Genomic DNA, 23,451 nt, shown 5'->3' on the forward strand with positions numbered 1-23,451 from the left:
GAAGAAATCCCGCTTCCAACGAAATCCTCAAGGAGGTCCAAATATCCACTTGCAGACTTTACAAACAGAGTGTTTCCAAACTGCTCTATGAAAAGAAAAGTTAAACTCTTTGAGTGGAACTCACACATCACAAAGTGGTTTCTGAGAATGATTCTCTCAAGTTTTTATACGAGGATATTTCTTTTCTACCGTTGGCCCCAAATCGCTTGAAATCTACACTTGCAAATTCCACAAAAAGAGGTTTTCAAATGTGCTCTGTCTAATCGAAGGTTCAACTCTGTTAGTTGAACACATGCAAATCGTAGAAGTTACTGAGAATTCTTCTGTGTAGCATTACATGAAGAAATCCCGCTTCCAGCGAAATCCTCAAAGAGGTCCAAATATCCACTTGCAGACTTTACAAACAGAGTGTTTCCAAACTGCTCTATGAAAAGAAAGGTTAAACTCTGTGAGTGGAACGCACACATCACAACGTAGTTTCTGAGAATGATTCCCTCTAGTTTTTATATGAAGATATTTCCTTTTCTACGGTTGGCCACATAGTGCTTGAAATCTCCACTTGCAAATTCCACAAAAAGAGGTTTTCAAATGTGCTCTGTCTAAAGGAAGGTTCAACTCTCTTAGTTGAACACAAGCAAATCATAGAAGTTACTGAGAATTCTTCTGTGTAGCATTAGATGAAGAAATCACGCTTCCAACGAAATCCTCAAAGAAGTCCCAATATCCACTTGCAGACTTTACAAACGGAGTGTTTCCAAACTGCTGTATGAAAAGAAAGGTTAAACTCTTTGAGTGGAACTCACACATCACAAAGTGGTTTCTGAGAATGATTCCCTCTAGATTTTATGTGAAGTGATTTCCTTTTCTACCGCTGGCCCGAAATCGCTTGAAATGTACACTTGCAAATTCCACAAAAAGAGGTTTTCAAATGTGCTCTGTCTAAAGAAAGGTTCAACTCTGTTAGATGAACACATACAAATCAAAGAAGTTACTGAGAATTCTTCTGTGTAGCATTAGATGAAGAAATCCCTCTTCCAACGAATTCCTCAAAGAAGCACAAATATCCATTTGCAGACATTACAAACAGAGTGTTTCCAAACTGCTCTATGAAAAGAGAGGTTAAACTCTGTGAGTGGAACGCACACATCACAAAGTGGTTTCTGAGAATGATTCCCTCTAGTTTTTATATGAAGATATTTCCTTTTCTACCGTTGGCCCGAAATCGCTTGAAATTTCCACTAGCAAATGACAATAAAAGAGGGTTTAAATTCTGCTCTGTCTAAAGGAAGGGTCAACTCTGTGAGATGAACACAAGCAACCCAAAGAAGTTACTGAGAATTCTTCGGTCTAGCATTAGATGAAGAAATCCCGCTTCCAGCGAAATCCTCAAGAAGGTCCAAATATCCACTTGCAGACTTTACAAACAGAGTGTTTCCAAACTGCTCTATGAAAAGAAAGGTTAAACTCCTTGAGTGGAACTCACACATCACAAAGTGGTTTCTGAGAATGATTCTCTCTAGTTTTTATACGAGGATATTTCCTTTTCTACGGTTGGCTGCAAAGCGCTTGAAATCTCCACTTGCAAATTCCACAAAAAGAGGTTTTCAAATGTGCTCTGTCTAAAGGAAGGTTCAACTCTGTTAGTTGAACACATGCAAATCGTAGAAGTTACTGAGAATTCTTCTGTCTAGCATTAGATGAAGAAATCCCGCTTCCAACGAAATCCTCAAGGAGGTCCAAATATCCACTTGCAGACTTTACAAAGAGAGTGTTTCCAAACTGCTCTATGAAAAGAAAGGTTAAACTCTTTGAGTGGAACTCACACATCACAAAGTGGTTTCTGAGAATGATTCTCTCTAGTTTTTATACGAGGATATTTCCTTTTCTACCGCTGGCCCGAAATCTCTTGAAATGTACACTTGCAAATTCCACAAAAAGAGGTTTTCAAATGTGCTCTGTCTAATCGAAGGTTGAACTCTCTTTGTTGAACACATGCAAATCGTAGAAGTTACTGAGAATTCTTCTGTGTAGCATTACATGAAGAAATCCCGCTTCCAACGAAATCCTCAAAGAGGTCCAAATATCCACTTGCAGACTTTACAAACAGAGTGTTTCCAAACTGCTGTATGAAAAGAACGGTTAAACTCTGTGAGTGGAACGCACACGTCCCAATGGCGTTTCTGAGAATGATTCCCTCTAGATTTTATGTGAAGTGATTTCATTTTCTACCGCTGGCCCGAAATCGCTTGAAATGTACACTTGCAAATTCCACAAAAAGAGGTTTTCAAATGTGCTCTGTGTAAAGAAAGGTTCAACTCTGTTAGATGAACACATACAAATCAAAGGAGTTACTTAGAATTCTTCTCTGTAGCATTAAATGAAGAAATCCCTCTTCCAAAGAAATCCTCAAAGAAGCACAAATATCCATTTGCAGGCTTTAAAAACAGAGTGTTTCCAAACTGCTCTATGAAAAGAGAGGTTAAACTCTGTGAGTGGAACGCACACATCACAAAGTGGTTTCTGAGAATGATTCCCTGTACTTTTTATATGAAGATATTTCCTTTTCTACCGTTGGCCCAAAATCGCATGAAATTTCCACTAGCAAATTCCAATAAAAGAGGGTTTCTAATCTGCTCTGTCTAAAGGAAGGTTCAACTCTGTGAGTTGAACAAAAGCATCCCAAAGAAGTTACTGAGAATTCTTCTGTCTAGCATTAGATGAAGAAATCCCGCTTCCAACGAAATCCTCAAGGAGGTCCAAATATCCACTTGCAGACTTTACAAACAGAGTGTTTCCAAACTGCTCTATGAAAAGAAAAGTTAAACTCTTTGAGTGGAACTCACACATCACAAAGTGGTTTCTGAGAATGATTCTCTCTAGTTTTTATACGAGGATATTTCCTTTTCTACGGTTGGCCCCTAATCGCTTGAAATCTACACTTGCAAATTCCACAAAAAGAGGTTTTCAAATGTGCTCTGTCTAATCGAAGGTTCAACTCTGTTAGTTGAACACATGCAAATCGTAGAAGTTACTGAGAATTCTTCTGTGTAGCATTACATGAAGAAATCCCGCTTCCAGCGAAATCCTCAAAGAGGTCCAAATATCCACTTGCAGACTTTACGAACAGAGTGTTTCCAAACTGCTCTATGAAAAGAAAGGTTAAACTCTGTGAGTGGAACGCACACATCACAACGTAGTTTCTGAGAATGATTCCCTCTAGTTTTTATATGAAGATATTTCCTTTTCTACGGTTGGCCACATAGTGCTTGAAATCTCCACTTGCAAATTCCACAAAAAGAGGTTTTCAAATGTGCTCTGTCTAAAGGAAGGTTCAACTCTCTTAGTTGAACACAAGCAAATCGTAGAAGTTACTGAGAATTCTTCTGTGTAGCATTAGATGAAGAAATCACGCTTCCAACGAAATCCTCAAAGAAGTCCCAATATCCACTTGCAGACTTTACAAACAGAGTGTTTCCGAACTGCTGTATGAAAAGAAAGGTTAAACTCTTTGAGTGGAACTCACACATCACAAAATGGTTTCTGAGAATGATTCCCTCTAGATTTTATGTGAAGTGATTTCCTTTTCTACCGCTGGCCCGAAATCGCTTGAAATGTACACTTGCAAATTCCACAAAAAGAGGTTTTCAAATGTGCTCTGTCTAAAGAAAGGTTCAACTCTGTTAGATGAACACATACAAATCAAAGAAGTTACTGAGAATTCTTCTGTGTAGCATTAGATGAAGAAATCCCTCTTCCAACGAATTCCTCAAAGAAGCACAAATATCCATTTGCAGACATTACAAACAGAGTGTTTCCAAACTGCTCTATGAAAAGAGAGGTTAAACTCTGTGAGTGGAACGCACACATCACAAAGTGGTTTCTGAGAATGATTCCCTCTAGTTTTTATACGAAGATATTTCCTTTTCTACCGTTGGCCAGAAATCGCTTGAAATTTCCACTAGCAAATGACAATAAAAGAGGGTTTAAATTCTGCTCTGTCTAAAGGAAGGTTCAACTCTGTGAGATGAACACAAGCAACCCAAAGAAGTTACTGAGAATTCTTCGGTCTAGCATTAGATGAAGAAATCCCGCTTCCAGCGAAATACTCAAGAAGGTCCAAATATCCACTTGCAGACTTTACAAACAGAGTGTTTCCAAACTGCTCTATGAAAAGAAAGGTTAGACTCCTTGAGTGGAACTCACACATCACAAAGTGGTTTCTGAGAATGATTCTCTCCAGTTTTTATACGAGGATATATCCTTTTCTACGGTTGGCGTCAAATCGCTTGAAATCTCCACTTGCAAATTCCACAAAAAGAGGTTTTCAAGTGTGCTCTGTCTAATCGAAGGTTCAACTCTGTTAGTTGAACACATACAAATCGTAGAACTTACTGAGAATTCTTCTGTGTAGCATTACATGAAGAAATCCCGCTTCCAACGAAATCCTCAAAGAGGTCCAAATATCCACTTGCAGACTTTACAAACAGAGTGTTTCCAAACTGCTCTATGAAAAGAAAGGTTCAACTCTGTGAGTGTAACGCAGACATCACAACGTAGTTTCTGAGAATGATTCCCTCTAGTTTTTATATGAAGATATTTCCTTTTCTACAGTTGGCCACATAGCGCTTGAAATCTCCACTTGCAAATTCCAGAAAAAGAGGTTTTCAAATGTGCTCTGTCTAAAGGAAGGTTCAACTCTCTTAGTTGAACACATGCAAATCGTAGAAGTTACTGAGAATTCTTCTGTGTAGCATTAGATGAAGAAATCACGCTTCCAACGAAATCCTCAAAGAGGTCCCAATATCCACTGGCAGACTTTACCAACAGAGTGTTTCCAAACTGCTCTACGAAAAGAAAGGTTAAACTCTGTGAGTGGAACGCACACATCCCAACGTAGTTTCTGAGAATGATTCCCTCTACATTTTATGTGAAGTGATTCCCTTTTCTACCGCTGGCCCGAAATCGCTTGAAATGTACACTTGCAGATTCCACAAAAAGAGGTTTTCAAATGTGCTCTGTCTGAAGGAAGGTTCAACTCTCTTAGTTGAACACACGCAAATCGTAGAAGTTACTGAGAATTCTTCTGTCTAGCATTAGATGAAGAAATCCCGCTTCCAACGAAATCCTCAAGGAGGTCCAAATATCCACTTGCAGACTTTACAAACAGAGTGTTTCCAAACTGCTTTATGAAAAGAAAGGTTAAACTCCTTGAGTGGAACTCACACATCACAAAGTGGTTTCTGAGAATGATTCTCTCTAGTTTTTATACGAGGATATTTCCTTTTCTACGGTTGGCCCCAAATCGCTTGAAATCTCCCCTTGAAATTCCACAAAAAGAGGTTTTCAAATGTGCTCTGTCTAATCGAAGGTTCAACTCTGTTAGTTGAACACATACAAATCAGAGAAGTTACTGAGAATTCTTCTGTGTAGCATCAGATGAAGAAATCACGCTTCCAACGAAATCCTCAAAGAGGTCCCAATATCCACTTGCAGACTTTACAAACAGAGTATTTCCAAACTGCTCTATGAAAAGAAAGGTTAAACTCTTTGAGTGGAACTCACACATCACAAAGTGGTTTCTGAGAATGATTCTCTCTAGTTTTTATACGAGGATATTTCCTTTTCTACGGTTGGCCCCAAATCGCTTGAAATCTCCACTTGCAAATTCCACAAAAAGAGGTTTTCAAATGTGCTCTGTCTAAAGGAAAGTTCAACTCTCTTAGTTGAACACATGCAAATCGTAGAAGTTACTGAGAATTCTTCTGTGTAGCATTAGATGAAGAAATAACGCTTCCAACGAAATCCTCAAAGAGGTCCCAATATCCACTAGCAGACTTTAAAAACAGAGTGTTTCCAAACTGCTCTATGAAAAGAAAGGTTAAACTCTGTGAGTGGAACGCACACATCACAACGTGGTTTCTGAGAATGATTCCCTCTAGATTTTATGTGAAGTTATTTCCATTACTACCGCTGGCCCGAAATCGCTTGAAATGTACACTTGCAAATTCCACAAAAAGAGGTTTTCAAATGTGCTCTGTCTAAAGGAAGGTTCAACTCTGTTAGATGAACTCATACAAATCAAAGAAGTTACTGAGAATTCTTCTGTGTAGCATTAGATGAAGAAATCCCTCTTCCAACGAAATCCTCAAAGAAGCACAAATATCCACTTGCAGACTTTACAAACAGAGTGTTTCCATACTGCTCTATGAAAAGAAAGGTTAAACTCTGTGAGTGGAATGCACACATCACAAAGTGGTTTCTGAGAATGATTCCCTCTAGTTTTTATATGAAGATATTTCCTTTTCTACCGCTGGCCAGAAATCGCTTGAAATTTCCAGTAGCAAATTCCAATAAAAGAGGGTTTCTAATCTGCTCTGTCTAAAGGAAGGTTCAACTCTGTGAGTTGAACACAAGCATCCCAAAGAAGTTACTGAGAATTCTTCTGTCTAGCATTAGATGAAGAAATCCCGCTTCCAACGAAATCCTCAAGGAGGTCCAAATATCCACTTGCAGACTTTACAAACAGAGTGTTTCCAAACTGCTCTATGAAAAGAAAAGTTAAACTCTTTGAGTGGAACTCACACATCACAAAGTGGTTTCTGAGAATGATTCTCTCAAGTTTTTATACGAGGATATTTCTTTTCTACCGTTGGCCCCAAATCGCTTGAAATCTACACTTGCAAATTCCACAAAAAGAGGTTTTCAAATGTGCTCTGTCTAATCGAAGGTTCAACTCTGTTAGTTGAACACATGCAAATCGTAGAAGTTACTGAGAATTCTTCTGTGTAGCATTACATGAAGAAATCCCGCTTCCAGCGAAATCCTCAAAGAGGTCCAAATATCCACTTGCAGACTTTACAAACAGAGTGTTTCCAAACTGCTCTATGAAAAGAAAGGTTAAACTCTGTGAGTGGAACGCACACATCACAACGTAGTTTCTGAGAATGATTCCCTCTAGTTTTTATATGAAGATATTTCCTTTTCTACGGTTGGCCACATAGTGCTTGAAATCTCCACTTGCAAATTCCACAAAAAGAGGTTTTCAAATGTGCTCTGTCTAAAGGAAGGTTCAACTCTCTTAGTTGAACACAAGCAAATCATAGAAGTTACTGAGAATTCTTCTGTGTAGCATTAGATGAAGAAATCACGCTTCCAACGAAATCCTCAAAGAAGTCCCAATATCCACTTGCAGACTTTACAAACAGAGTGTTTCCAAACTGCTGTATGAAAAGAAAGGTTAAACTCTTTGAGTGGAACTCACACATCACAAAGTGGTTTCTGAGAATGATTCCCTCTAGATTTTATGTGAAGTGATTTCCTTTTCTACCGCTGGCCCGAAATCGCTTGAAATGTACACTTGCAAATTCCACAAAAAGAGGTTTTCAAATGTGCTCTGTCTAAAGAAAGGTTCAACTCTGTTAGATGAACACATACAAATCAAAGAAGTTACTGAGAATTCTTCTGTGTAGCATTAGATGAAGAAATCCCTCTTCCAACGAATTCCTCAAAGAAGCACAAATATCCATTTGCAGACATTACAAACAGAGTGTTTCCAAACTGCTCTATGAAAAGAGAGGTTAAACTCTGTGAGTGGAACGCACACATCACAAAGTGGTTTCTGAGAATGATTCCCTCTAGTTTTTATATGAAGATATTTCCTTTTCTACCGTTGGCCCGAAATCGCTTGAAATTTCCACTAGCAAATGACAATAAAAGAGGGTTTAAATTCTGCTCTGTCTAAAGGAAGGTTCAACTCTGTGAGATGAACACAAGCAACCCAAAGAAGTTACTGAGAATTCTTCGGTCTAGCATTAGATGAAGAAATCCCGCTTCCAGCGAAATCCTCAAGAAGGTCCAAATATCCACTTGCAGACTTTACAAACAGAGTGTTTCCAAACTGCTCTATGAAAAGAAAGGTTAAACTCCTTGAGTGGAACTCACACATCACAAAGTGGTTTCTGAGAATGATTCTCTCTAGTTTTTATACGAGGATATTTCCTTTTCTACGGTTGGCTGCAAAGCGCTTGAAATCTCCACTTGCAAATTCCACAAAAAGAGGTTTTCAAATGTGCTCTGTCTAAAGGAAGGTTCAACTCTGTTAGTTGAACACATGCAAATCGTAGAAGTTACTGAGAATTCTTCTGTCTAGCATTAGATGAAGAAATCCCGCTTCCAACGAAATCCTCAAGGAGGTCCAAATATCCACTTGCAGACTTTACAAAGAGAGTGTTTCCAAACTGCTCTATGAAAAGAAAGGTTAAACTCTTTGAGTGGAACTCACACATCACAAAGTGGTTTCTGAGAATGATTCTCTCTAGTTTTTATACGAGGATATTTCCTTTTCTACCGCTGGCCCGAAATCTCTTGAAATGTACACTTGCAAATTCCACAAAAAGAGGTTTTCAAATGTGCTCTGTCTAATCGAAGGTTGAACTCTCTTTGTTGAACACATGCAAATCGTAGAAGTTACTGAGAATTCTTCTGTGTAGCATTACATGAAGAAATCCCGCTTCCAACGAAATCCTCAAAGAGGTCCAAATATCCACTTGCAGACTTTACAAACAGAGTGTTTCCAAACTGCTGTATGAAAAGAACGGTTAAACTCTGTGAGTGGAACGCACACGTCCCAATGGCGTTTCTGAGAATGATTCCCTCTAGATTTTATGTGAAGTGATTTCATTTTCTACCGCTGGCCCGAAATCGCTTGAAATGTACACTTGCAAATTCCACAAAAAGAGGTTTTCAAATGTGCTCTGTGTAAAGAAAGGTTCAACTCTGTTAGATGAACACATACAAATCAAAGGAGTTACTTAGAATTCTTCTCTGTAGCATTAAATGAAGAAATCCCTCTTCCAAAGAAATCCTCAAAGAAGCACAAATATCCATTTGCAGGCTTTAAAAACAGAGTGTTTCCAAACTGCTCTATGAAAAGAGAGGTTAAACTCTGTGAGTGGAACGCACACATCACAAAGTGGTTTCTGAGAATGATTCCCTGTACTTTTTATATGAAGATATTTCCTTTTCTACCGTTGGCCCAAAATCGCATGAAATTTCCACTAGCAAATTCCAATAAAAGAGGGTTTCTAATCTGCTCTGTCTAAAGGAAGGTTCAACTCTGTGAGTTGAACAAAAGCATCCCAAAGAAGTTACTGAGAATTCTTCTGTCTAGCATTAGATGAAGAAATCCCGCTTCCAACGAAATCCTCAAGGAGGTCCAAATATCCACTTGCAGACTTTACAAACAGAGTGTTTCCAAACTGCTCTATGAAAAGAAAAGTTAAACTCTTTGAGTGGAACTCACACATCACAAAGTGGTTTCTGAGAATGATTCTCTCTAGTTTTTATACGAGGATATTTCCTTTTCTACGGTTGGCCCCTAATCGCTTGAAATCTACACTTGCAAATTCCACAAAAAGAGGTTTTCAAATGTGCTCTGTCTAATCGAAGGTTCAACTCTGTTAGTTGAACACATGCAAATCGTAGAAGTTACTGAGAATTCTTCTGTGTAGCATTACATGAAGAAATCCCGCTTCCAGCGAAATCCTCAAAGAGGTCCAAATATCCACTTGCAGACTTTACGAACAGAGTGTTTCCAAACTGCTCTATGAAAAGAAAGGTTAAACTCTGTGAGTGGAACGCACACATCACAACGTAGTTTCTGAGAATGATTCCCTCTAGTTTTTATATGAAGATATTTCCTTTTCTACGGTTGGCCACATAGTGCTTGAAATCTCCACTTGCAAATTCCACAAAAAGAGGTTTTCAAATGTGCTCTGTCTAAAGGAAGGTTCAACTCTCTTAGTTGAACACAAGCAAATCGTAGAAGTTACTGAGAATTCTTCTGTGTAGCATTAGATGAAGAAATCACGCTTCCAACGAAATCCTCAAAGAAGTCCCAATATCCACTTGCAGACTTTACAAACAGAGTGTTTCCAAACTGCTGTATGAAAAGAAAGGTTAAACTCTTTGAGTGGAACTCACACATCACAAAATGGTTTCTGAGAATGATTCCCTCTAGATTTTATGTGAAGTGATTTCCTTTTCTACCGCTGGCCCGAAATCGCTTGAAATGTACACTTGCAAATTCCACAAAAAGAGGTTTTCAAATGTGCTCTGTCTAAAGAAAGGTTCAACTCTGTTAGATGAACACATACAAATCAAAGAAGTTACTGAGAATTCTTCTGTGTAGCATTAGATGAAGAAATCCCTCTTCCAACGAATTCCTCAAAGAAGCACAAATATCCATTTGCAGACATTACAAACAGAGTGTTTCCAAACTGCTCTATGAAAAGAGAGGTTAAACTCTGTGAGTGGAACGCACACATCACAAAGTGGTTTCTGAGAATGATTCCCTCTAGTTTTTATACGAAGATATTTCCTTTTCTACCGTTGGCCAGAAATCGCTTGAAATTTCCACTAGCAAATGACAATAAAAGAGGGTTTAAATTCTGCTCTGTCTAAAGGAAGGTTCAACTCTGTGAGATGAACACAAGCAACCCAAAGAAGTTACTGAGAATTCTTCGGTCTAGCATTAGATGAAGAAATCCCGCTTCCAGCGAAATACTCAAGAAGGTCCAAATATCCACTTGCAGACTTTACAAACAGAGTGTTTCCAAACTGCTCTATGAAAAGAAAGGTTAGACTCCTTGAGTGGAACTCACACATCACAAAGTGGTTTCTGAGAATGATTCTCTCCAGTTTTTATACGAGGATATATCCTTTTCTACGGTTGGCGTCAAATCGCTTGAAATCTCCACTTGCAAATTCCACAAAAAGAGGTTTTCAAGTGTGCTCTGTCTAATCGAAGGTTCAACTCTGTTAGTTGAACACATACAAATCGTAGAACTTACTGAGAATTCTTCTGTGTAGCATTACATGAAGAAATCCCGCTTCCAACGAAATCCTCAAAGAGGTCCAAATATCCACTTGCAGACTTTACAAACAGAGTGTTTCCAAACTGCTCTATGAAAAGAAAGGTTCAACTCTGTGAGTGTAACGCAGACATCACAACGTAGTTTCTGAGAATGATTCCCTCTAGTTTTTATATGAAGATATTTCCTTTTCTACAGTTGGCCACATAGCGCTTGAAATCTCCACTTGCAAATTCCAGAAAAAGAGGTTTTCAAATGTGCTCTGTCTAAAGGAAGGTTCAACTCTCTTAGTTGAACACATGCAAATCGTAGAAGTTACTGAGAATTCTTCTGTGTAGCATTAGATGAAGAAATCACGCTTCCAACGAAATCCTCAAAGAGGTCCCAATATCCACTGGCAGACTTTACCAACAGAGTGTTTCCAAACTGCTCTACGAAAAGAAAGGTTAAACTCTGTGAGTGGAACGCACACATCCCAACGTAGTTTCTGAGAATGATTCCCTCTACATTTTATGTGAAGTGATTCCCTTTTCTACCGCTGGCCCGAAATCGCTTGAAATGTACACTTGCAGATTCCACAAAAAGAGGTTTTCAAATGTGCTCTGTCTGAAGGAAGGTTCAACTCTCTTAGTTGAACACACGCAAATCGTAGAAGTTACTGAGAATTCTTCTGTCTAGCATTAGATGAAGAAATCCCGCTTCCAACGAAATCCTCAAGGAGGTCCAAATATCCACTTGCAGACTTTACAAACAGAGTGTTTCCAAACTGCTTTATGAAAAGAAAGGTTAAACTCCTTGAGTGGAACTCACACATCACAAAGTGGTTTCTGAGAATGATTCTCTCTAGTTTTTATACGAGGATATTTCCTTTTCTACGGTTGGCCCCAAATCGCTTGAAATCTCCCCTTGAAATTCCACAAAAAGAGGTTTTCAAATGTGCTCTGTCTAATCGAAGGTTCAACTCTGTTAGTTGAACACATACAAATCAGAGAAGTTACTGAGAATTCTTCTGTGTAGCATCAGATGAAGAAATCACGCTTCCAACGAAATCCTCAAAGAGGTCCCAATATCCACTTGCAGACTTTACAAACAGAGTATTTCCAAACTGCTCTATGAAAAGAAAGGTTAAACTCTTTGAGTGGAACTCACACATCACAAAGTGGTTTCTGAGAATGATTCTCTCTAGTTTTTATACGAGGATATTTCCTTTTCTACGGTTGGCCCCAAATCGCTTGAAATCTCCACTTGCAAATTCCACAAAAAGAGGTTTTCAAATGTGCTCTGTCTAAAGGAAAGTTCAACTCTCTTAGTTGAACACATGCAAATCGTAGAAGTTACTGAGAATTCTTCTGTGTAGCATTAGATGAAGAAATAACGCTTCCAACGAAATCCTCAAAGAGGTCCCAATATCCACTAGCAGACTTTAAAAACAGAGTGTTTCCAAACTGCTCTATGAAAAGAAAGGTTAAACTCTGTGAGTGGAACGCACACATCACAACGTGGTTTCTGAGAATGATTCCCTCTAGATTTTATGTGAAGTTATTTCCATTACTACCGCTGGCCCGCAATCGCTTGAAATGTACACTTGCAAATTCCACAAAAAGAGGTTTTCAAATGTGCTCTGTCTAAAGGAAGGTTCAACTCTGTTAGATGAACTCATACAAATCAAAGAAGTTACTGAGAATTCTTCTGTGTAGCATTAGATGAAGAAATCCCTCTTCCAACGAAATCCTCAAAGAAGCACAAATATCCACTTGCAGACTTTACAAACAGAGTGTTTCCATACTGCTCTATGAAAAGAAAGGTTAAACTCTGTGAGTGGAATGCACACATCACAAAGTGGTTTCTGAGAATGATTCCCTCTAGTTTTTATATGAAGATATTTCCTTTTCTACCACTGGCCAGAAATCGCTTGAAATTTCCAGTAGCAAATTCCAATAAAAGAGGGTTTCTAATCTGCTCTGTCTAAAGGAAGGTTCAACTCTGTGAGTTGAACACAAGCATCCCAAAGAAGTTACTGAGAATTCTTCTGTCTAGCATTAGATGAAGAAATCCCGCTTCCAACGAAATCCTCAAGGAGGTCCAAATATCCACTTGCAGACTTTACAAACAGAGTGTTTCCAAACTGCTCTATGAAAAGAAAAGTTAAACTCTTTGAGTGGAACTCACACATCACAAAGTGGTTTCTGAGAATGATTCTCTCAAGTTTTTATACGAGGATATTTCTTTTCTACCGTTGGCCCCAAATCGCTTGAAATCTACACTTGCAAATTCCACAAAAAGAGGTTTTCAAATGTGCTCTGTCTAATCGAAGGTTCAACTCTGTTAGTTGAACACATGCAAATCGTAGAAGTTACTGAGAATTCTTCTGTGTAGCATTACATGAAGAAATCCCGCTTCCAGCGAAATCCTCAAAGAGGTCCAAATATCCACTTGCAGACTTTACAAACAGAGTGTTTCCAAACTGCTCTATGAAAAGAAAGGTTAAACTCTGTGAGTGGAACGCACACATCACAACGTAGTTTCTGAGAATGATTCCCTCTAGTTTTTATATGAAGATATTTCCTTTTCTACGGTTGGCCACATAGTGCTTGAAATCTCCACTTGCAAATTCCACAAAAAGAGGTTTTCAAATGTGCTCTGTCTAAAGGAAGGTTCAACTCTCTTAGTTGAACACAAGCAAATCATAGAAGTTACTGAGAATTCTTCTGTGTAGCATTAGATGAAGAAATCACGCTTCCAACGAAATCCTCAAAGAAGTCCCAATATCCACTTGCAGACTTTACAAACAGAGTGTTTCCAAACTGCTGTATGAAAAGAAAGGTTAAACTCTTTGAGTGGAACTCACACATCACAAAGTGGTTTCTGAGAATGATTCCCTCTAGATTTTATGTGAAGTGATTTCCTTTTCTACCGCTGGCCCGAAATCGCTTGAAATGTACACTTGCAAATTCCACAAAAAGAGGTTTTCAAATGTGCTCTGTCTAAAGAAAGGTTCAACTCTGTTAGATGAACACATACAAATCAAAGAAGTTACTGAGAATTCTTCTGTGTAGCATTAGATGAAGAAATCCCTCTTCCAACGAATTCCTCAAAGAAGCACAAATATCCATTTGCAGACATTACAAACAGAGTGTTTCCAAACTGCTCTATGAAAAGAGAGGTTAAACTCTGTGAGTGGAACGCACACATCACAAAGTGGTTTCTGAGAATGATTCCCTCTAGTTTTTATATGAAGATATTTCCTTTTCTACCGTTGGCCCGAAATCGCTTGAAATTTCCACTAGCAAATGACAATAAAAGAGGGTTTAAATTCTGCTCTGTCTAAAGGAAGGTTCAACTCTGTGAGATGAACACAAGCAACCCAAAGAAGTTACTGAGAATTCTTCGGTCTAGCATTAGATGAAGAAATCCCGCTTCCAGCGAAATCCTCAAGAAGGTCCAAATATCCACTTGCAGACTTTACAAACAGAGTGTTTCCAAACTGCTCTATGAAAAGAAAGGTTAAACTCCTTGAGTGGAACTCACACATCACAAAGTGGTTTCTGAGAATGATTCTCTCTAGTTTTTATACGAGGATATTTCCTTTTCTACGGTTGGCTGCAAAGCGCTTGAAATCTCCACTTGCAAATTCCACAAAAAGAGGTTTTCAAATGTGCTCTGTCTAAAGGAAGGTTCAACTCTGTTAGTTGAACACATGCAAATCGTAGAAGTTACTGAGAATTCTTCTGTCTAGCATTAGATGAAGAAATCCCGCTTCCAACGAAATCCTCAAGGAGGTCCAAATATCCACTTGCAGACTTTACAAAGAGAGTGTTTCCAAACTGCTCTATGAAAAGAAAGGTTAAACTCTTTGAGTGGAACTCACACATCACAAAGTGGTTTCTGAGAATGATTCTCTCTAGTTTTTATACGAGGATATTTCCTTTTCTACCGCTGGCCCGAAATCTCTTGAAATGTACACTTGCAAATTCCACAAAAAGAGGTTTTCAAATGTGCTCTGTCTAATCGAAGGTTGAACTCTCTTTGTTGAACACATGCAAATCGTAGAAGTTACTGAGAATTCTTCTGTGTAGCATTACATGAAGAAATCCCGCTTCCAACGAAATCCTCAAAGAGGTCCAAATATCCACTTGCAGACTTTACAAACAGAGTGTTTCCAAACTGCTGTATGAAAAGAACGGTTAAACTCTGTGAGTGGAACGCACACGTCCCAATGGCGTTTCTGAGAATGATTCCCTCTAGATTTTATGTGAAGTGATTTCATTTTCTACCGCTGGCCCGAAATCGCTTGAAATGTACACTTGCAAATTCCACAAAAAGAGGTTTTCAAATGTGCTCTGTGTAAAGAAAGGTTCAACTCTGTTAGATGAACACATACAAATCAAAGGAGTTACTTAGAATTCTTCTCTGTAGCATTAAATGAAGAAATCCCTCTTCCAAAGAAATCCTCAAAGAAGCACAAATATCCATTTGCAGGCTTTAAAAACAGAGTGTTTCCAAACTGCTCTATGAAAAGAGAGGTTAAACTCTGTGAGTGGAACGCACACATCACAAAGTGGTTTCTGAGAATGATTCCCTGTACTTTTTATATGAAGATATTTCCTTTTCTACCGTTGGCCCAAAATCGCATGAAATTTCCACTAGCAAATTCCAATAAAAGAGGGTTTCTAATCTGCTCTGTCTAAAGGAAGGTTCAACTCTGTGAGTTGAACAGAAGCATCCCAAAGAAGTTACTGAGAATTCTTCTGTCTAGCATTAGATGAAGAAATCCCGCTTCCAACGAAATCCTCAAGGAGGTCCAAATATCCACTTGCAGACTTTACAAACAGAGTGTTTACAAACTGCTCTATGAAAAGAAAAGTTAAACTCTTTGAGTGGAACTCACACATCACAAAGTGGTTTCTGAGAATGATTCTCTCTAGTTTTTATACGAGGATATTTCCTTTTCTACGGTTGGCCCCTAATCGCTTGAAATCTACACTTGCAAATTCCACAAAAAGAGGTTTTCAAATGTGCTCTGTCTAATCGAAGGTTCAACTCTGTTAGTTGAACACATGCAAATCGTAGAAGTTACTGAGAATTCTTCTGTGTAGCATTACATGAAGAAATCCCGCTTCCAGCGAAATCCTCAAAGAGGTCCAAATATCCACTTGCAGACTTTACGAACAGAGTGTTTCCAAACTGCTCTATGAAAAGAAAGGTTAAACTCTGTGAGTGGAACGCACACATCACAACGTAGTTTCTGAGAATGATTCCCTCTAGTTTTTATATGAAGATATTTCCTTTTCTACGGTTGGCCACATAGTGCTTGAAATCTCCACTTGCAAATTCCACAAAAAGAGGTTTTCAAATGTGCTCTGTCTAAAGGAAGGTTCAACTCTCTTAGTTGAACACAAGCAAATCGTAGAAGTTACTGAGAATTCTTCTGTGTAGCATTAGATGAAGAAATCACGCTTCCAACGAAATCCTCAAAGAAGTCCCAATATCCACTTGCAGACTTTACAAACAGAGTGTTTCCAAACTGCTGTATGAAAAGAAAGGTTAAACTCTTTGAGTGGAACTCACACATCACAAAATGGTTTCTGAGAATGATTCCCTCTAGATTTTATGTGAAGTGATTTCCTTTTCTACCGCTGGCCCGAAATCGCTTGAAATGTACACTTGCAAATTCCACAAAAAGAGGTTTTCAAATGTGCTCTGTCTAAAGAAAGGTTCAACTCTGTTAGATGAACACATACAAATCAAAGAAGTTACTGAGAATTCTTCTGTGTAGCATTAGATGAAGAAATCCCTCTTCCAACGAATTCCTCAAAGAAGCACAAATATCCATTTGCAGACATTACAAACAGAGTGTTTCCAAACTGCTCTATGAAAAGAGAGGTTAAACTCTGTGAGTGGAACGCACACATCACAAAGTGGTTTCTGAGAATGATTCCCTCTAGTTTTTATACGAAGATATTTCCTTTTCTACTGTTGGCCAGAAATCGCTTGAAATTTCCACTAGCAAATGACAATAAAAGAGGGTTTAAATTCTGCTCTGTCTAAAAGAAGGTTGAACTCTGTGAGATGAACACAAGCAACCCAAAGAAGTTACTGAGAATTCTTCGGTCTAGCATTAGATGAAGAAATCCCGCTTCCAGCGAAATACTCAAGAAGGTCCAAATATCCACTTGCAGACTTTACAAACAGAGTGTTTCCAAACTGCTCTATGAAAAGAAAGGTTAGACTCCTTGAGTGGAACTCACACATCACAAAGTGGTTTCTGAGAATGATTCTCTCTAGTTTTTATACGAGGATATTTCCTTTTCTACGGTTGGCTGCAAAGCGCTTGAAATCTCCACTTGCAAATTCCACAAAAAGAGGTTTTCAAATGTGCTCTGTCTAAAGGAAGGTTCAACTCTGTTAGTTGAACACATGCAAATCGTAGAAGTTACTGAGAATTCTTCTGTCTAGCATTAGATGAAGAAATCCCGCTTCCAAAGAAATCCTCAAGGAGGTCCAAATATCCACTTGCAGACTTTACAAACAGAGTGTTTCCAAACTGCCCTATGAAAAGAAAGGTTAAACTCTTTGAGTGGAACGCACACATCACAAAGTGGTTTCTGAGAATGATTCTCTCTAGTTTTTATACGAGGATATTTCCTTTTCTACGGTTGGCCCCAAATCACTTGAAATCTCCCCTTGCAGATTCCACAAAAAGAGGTTTTCAAATGTGCTCTGTCTAAAGGAAGGTTCAACTCTCTTAGTTGAACACATGCAAATCGTAGAAGTTACTGAGAATTCTTCTGTCTAGCATTAGATGAAGAAATCCCGCTTCCAACGAAATCCTCAAGGAGGTCCAGACATCCACTTGCAGACTTTACAAACAGAGTGTTTCCAAACTGCTGTATGAAAAGAGAGGTTAAACTCTGTGAGTGGAACGCACACATCACAAAGTGGTTTCTGAGAATGATCCCCTCTAGTTTTTATATGAAGATATTTCCTTTTCTACCGTTGGCCCGAAATCGCTTGAAATTTCCACTAGCAAATTCCAACAAAAGAGGGTTTCAAATTTGCTCTGTCTAAAGGAAGGTTCAACTCTGTGAGATGAACACAAGCAACCCAAAGAAGTTATTGAGAATTCTTCTGTGTAGCATTAGACGAAGAAATCCCGCTTCCAACGAAAACCTCAAGGCGGTCCCAATATCCACTTGCAGACTTTACAAATAGAGTGTTTCCAAACTGCTCTATGCAAAGAAAGGTTAAACTCTGTGAGTGTAACGCACACATCACAAAGTGGTTTCTGAGAATGATTCCCTCTACATTTTATGTGAAGTGATTCCCTTTTCTACCGCTGGCCCGAAATCGCTTGAAATGTACACTTGCAGATTCCACAAAAAGAGGTTTTCAAATGTGCTCTGTCTGAAGGAAGGTTCAACTCTCTTAGTTGAACACACGCAAATCGTAGAAGTTACTGAGAATTCTTCTGTCTAGCATTAGATGAAGAAATCCCGCTTCCAACGAAATCCTCAAGGAGGTCCAAATATCCACTTGCAGACTTTACAAACAGAGTGTTTCCAAACTGCTTTATGAAAAGAAAGGTTAAACTCCTTGAGTGGAACTCACACATCACAAAGTGGTTTCTGAGAATGATTCTCTCTAGTTTTTATACGAGGATATTTCCTTTTCTACGGTTGGCCCCAAATCGCTTGAAATCTCCCCTTGAAATTCCACAAAAAGAGGTTTTCAAATGTGCTCTGTCTAATCGAAGGTTCAACTCTGTTAGTTGAACACATACAAATCAGAGAAGTTACTGAGAATTCTTCTGTGTAGCATCAGATGAAGAAATCACGCTTCCAACGAAATCCTCAAAGAGGTCCCAATATCCACTTGCAGACTTTACAAACAGAGTATTTCCAAACTGCTCTATGAAAAGAAAGGTTAAACTCTTTGAGTGGAACTCACACATCACAAAGTGGTTTCTGAGAATGATTCTCTCTAGTTTTTATACGAGGATATTTCCTTTTCTACGGTTGGCCCCAAATCGCTTGAAATCTCCACTTGCAAATTCCACAAAAAGAGGTTTTCAAATGTGCTCTGTCTAAAGGAAAGTTCAACTCTCTTAGTTGAACACATGCAAATCGTAGAAGTTACTGAGAATTCTTCTGTGTAGCATTAGATGAAGAAATAACGCTTCCAACGAAATCCTCAAAGAGGTCCCAATATCCACTAGCAGACTTTAAAAACAGAGTGTTTCCAAACTGCTCTATGAAAAGAAAGGTTAAACTCTGTGAGTGGAACGCACACATCACAACGTGGTTTCTGAGAATGATTCCCTCTAGATTTTATGTGAAGTTATTTCCATTACTACCGCTGGCCCGCAATCGCTTGAAATGTACACTTGCAAATTCCACAAAAAGAGGTTTTCAAATGTGCTCTGTCTAAAGGAAGGTTCAACTCTGTTAGATGAACTCATACAAATCAAAGAAGTTACTGAGAATTCTTCTGTGTAGCATTAGATGAAGAAATCCCTCTTCCAACGAAATCCTCAAAGAAGCACAAATATCCACTTGCAGACTTTACAAACAGAGTGTTTCCATACTGCTCTATGAAAAGAAAGGTTAAACTCTGTGAGTGGAATGCACACATCACAAAGTGGTTTCTGAGAATGATTCCCTCTAGTTTTTATATGAAGATATTTCCTTTTCTACCGCTGGCCAGAAATCGCTTGAAATTTCCAGTAGCAAATTCCAATAAAAGAGGGTTTCTAATCTGCTCTGTCTAAAGGAAGGTTCAACTCTGTGAGTTGAACACAAGCATCCCAAAGAAGTTACTGAGAATTCTTCTGTCTAGCATTAGATGAAGAAATCCCGCTTCCAACGAAATCCTCAAGGAGGTCCAAATATCCACTTGCAGACTTTACAAACAGAGTGTTTCCAAACTGCTCTATGAAAAGAAAAGTTAAACTCTTTGAGTGGAACTCACACATCACAAAGTGGTTTCTGAGAATGATTCTCTCAAGTTTTTATACGAGGATATTTCTTTTCTACCGTTGGCCCCAAATCGCTTGAAATCTACACTTGCAAATTCCACAAAAAGAGGTTTTCAAATGTGCTCTGTCTAATCGAAGGTTCAACTCTGTTAGTTGAACACATGCAAATCGTAGAAGTTACTGAGAATTCTTCTGTGTAGCATTACATGAAGAAATCCCGCTTCCAGCGAAATCCTCAAAGAGGTCCAAATATCCACTTGCAGACTTTACAAACAGAGTGTTTCCAAACTGCTCTATGAAAAGAAAGGTTAAACTCTGTGAGTGGAACGCACACATCACAACGTAGTTTCTGAGAATGATTCCCTCTAGTTTTTATATGAAGATATTTCCTTTTCTACGGTTGGCCACATAGTGCTTGAAATCTCCACTTGCAAATTCCACAAAAAGAGGTTTTCAAATGTGCTCTGTCTAAAGGAAGGTTCAACTCTCTTAGTTGAACACAAGCAAATCATAGAAGTTACTGAGAATTCTTCTGTGTAGCATTAGATGAAGAAATCACGCTTCCAACGAAATCCTCAAAGAAGTCCCAATATCCACTTGCAGACTTTACAAACGGAGTGTTTCCAAACTGCTGTATGAAAAGAAAGGTTAAACTCTTTGAGTGGAACTCACACATCACAAAGTGGTTTCTGAGAATGATTCCCTCTAGATTTTATGTGAAGTGATTTCCTTTTCTACCGCTGGCCCGAAATCGCTTGAAATGTACACTTGCAAATTCCACAAAAAGAGGTTTTCAAATGTGCTCTGTCTAAAGAAAGGTTCAACTCTGTTAGATGAACACATACAAATCAAAGAAGTTACTGAGAATTCTTCTGTGTAGCATTAGATGAAGAAATCCCTCTTCCAACGAATTCCTCAAAGAAGCACAAATATCCATTTGCAGACATTACAAACAGAGTGTTTCCAAACTGCTCTATGAAAAGAGAGGTTAAACTCTGTGAGTGGAACGCACACATCACAAAGTGGTTTCTGAGAATGATTCCCTCTAGTTTTTATATGAAGATATTTCCTTTTCTACCGTTGGCCCGAAATCGCTTGAAATTTCCACTAGCAAATGACAATAAAAGAGGGTTTAAATTCTGCTCTGTCTAAAGGAAGGGTCAACTCTGTGAGATGAACACAAGCAACCCAAAGAAGTTACTGAGAATTCTTCGGTCTAGCATTAGATGAAGAAATCCCGCTTCCAGCGAAATCCTCAAGAAGGTCCAAATATCCACTTGCAGACTTTACAAACAGAGTGTTTCCAAACTGCTCTATGAAAAGAAAGGTTAAACTCCTTGAGTGGAACTCACACATCACAAAGTGGTTTCTGAGAATGATTCTCTCTAGTTTTTATACGAGGATATTTCCTTTTCTACGGTTGGCTGCAAAGCGCTTGAAATCTCCACTTGCAAATTCCACAAAAAGAGGTTTTCAAATGTGCTCTGTCTAAAGGAAGGTTCAACTCTGTTAGTTGAACACATGCAAATCGTAGAAGTTACTGAGAATTCTTCTGTCTAGCATTAGATGAAGAAATCCCGCTTCCAACGAAATCCTCAAGGAGGTCCAAATATCCACTTGCAGACTTTACAAAGAGAGTGTTTCCAAACTGCTCTATGAAAAGAAAGGTTAAACTCTTTGAGTGGAACTCACACATCACAAAGTGGTTTCTGAGAATGATTCTCTCTAGTTTTTATACGAGGATATTTCCTTTTCTACCGCTGGCCCGAAATCTCTTGAAATGTACACTTGCAAATTCCACAAAAAGAGGTTTTCAAATGTGCTCTGTCTAATCGAAGGTTGAACTCTCTTTGTTGAACACATGCAAATCGTAGAAGTTACTGAGAATTCTTCTGTGTAGCATTACATGAAGAAATCCCGCTTCCAACGAAATCCTCAAAGAGGTCCAAATATCCACTTGCAGACTTTACAAACAGAGTGTTTCCAAACTGCTGTATGAAAAGAACGGTTAAACTCTGTGAGTGGAACGCACACGTCCCAATGGCGTTTCTGAGAATGATTCCCTCTAGATTTTATGTGAAGTGATTTCATTTTCTACCGCTGGCCCGAAATCGCTTGAAATGTACACTTGCAAATTCCACAAAAAGAGGTTTTCAAATGTGCTCTGTGTAAAGAAAGGTTCAACTCTGTTAGATGAACACATACAAATCAAAGGAGTTACTTAGAATTCTTCTCTGTAGCATTAAATGAAGAAATCCCTCTTCCAAAGAAATCCTCAAAGAAGCACAAATATCCATTTGCAGGCTTTAAAAACAGAGTGTTTCCAAACTGCTCTATGAAAAGAGAGGTTAAACTCTGTGAGTGGAACGCACACATCACAAAGTGGTTTCTGAGAATGATTCCCTGTACTTTTTATATGAAGATATTTCCTTTTCTACCGTTGGCCCAAAATCGCATGAAATTTCCACTAGCAAATTCCAATAAAAGAGGGTTTCTAATCTGCTCTGTCTAAAGGAAGGTTCAACTCTGTGAGTTGAACAAAAGCATCCCAAAGAAGTTACTGAGAATTCTTCTGTCTAGCATTAGATGAAGAAATCCCGCTTCCAACGAAATCCTCAAGGAGGTCCAAATATCCACTTGCAGACTTTACAAACAGAGTGTTTCCAAACTGCTCTATGAAAAGAAAAGTTAAACTCTTTGAGTGGAACTCACACATCACAAAGTGGTTTCTGAGAATGATTCTCTCTAGTTTTTATACGAGGATATTTCCTTTTCTACGGTTGGCCCCTAATCGCTTGAAATCTACACTTGCAAATTCCACAAAAAGAGGTTTTCAAATGTGCTCTGTCTAATCGAAGGTTCAACTCTGTTAGTTGAACACATGCAAATCGTAGAAGTTACTGAGAATTCTTCTGTGTAGCATTACATGAAGAAATCCCGCTTCCAGCGAAATCCTCAAAGAGGTCCAAATATCCACTTGCAGACTTTACGAACAGAGTGTTTCCAAACTGCTCTATGAAAAGAAAGGTTAAACTCTGTGAGTGGAACGCACACATCACAACGTAGTTTCTGAGAATGATTCCCTCTAGTTTTTATATGAAGATATTTCCTTTTCTACGGTTGGCCACATAGTGCTTGAAATCTCCACTTGCAAATTCCACAAAAAGAGGTTTTCAAATGTGCTCTGTCTAAAGGAAGGTTCAACTCTCTTAGTTGAACACAAGCAAATCGTAGAAGTTACTGAGAATTCTTCTGTGTAGCATTAGATGAAGAAATCACGCTTCCAACGAAATCCTCAAAGAAGTCCCAATATCCACTTGCAGACTTTACAAACAGAGTGTTTCCAAACTGCTGTATGAAAAGAAAGGTTAAACTCTTTGAGTGGAACTCACACATCACAAAATGGTTTCTGAGAATGATTCCCTCTAGATTTTATGTGAAGTGATTTCCTTTTCTACCGCTGGCCCGAAATCGCTTGAAATGTACACTTGCAAATTCCACAAAAAGAGGTTTTCAAATGTGCTCTGTCTAAAGAAAGGTTCAACTCTGTTAGATGAACACATACAAATCAAAGAAGTTACTGAGAATTCTTCTGTGTAGCATTAG

This window comes from Gorilla gorilla, chromosome 2, assembly GCF_029281585.2.
Source record: "Gorilla gorilla gorilla isolate KB3781 chromosome 2, NHGRI_mGorGor1-v2.1_pri, whole genome shotgun sequence".
NCBI classification, from domain to species: domain Eukaryota; kingdom Metazoa; phylum Chordata; class Mammalia; order Primates; family Hominidae; genus Gorilla; species Gorilla gorilla.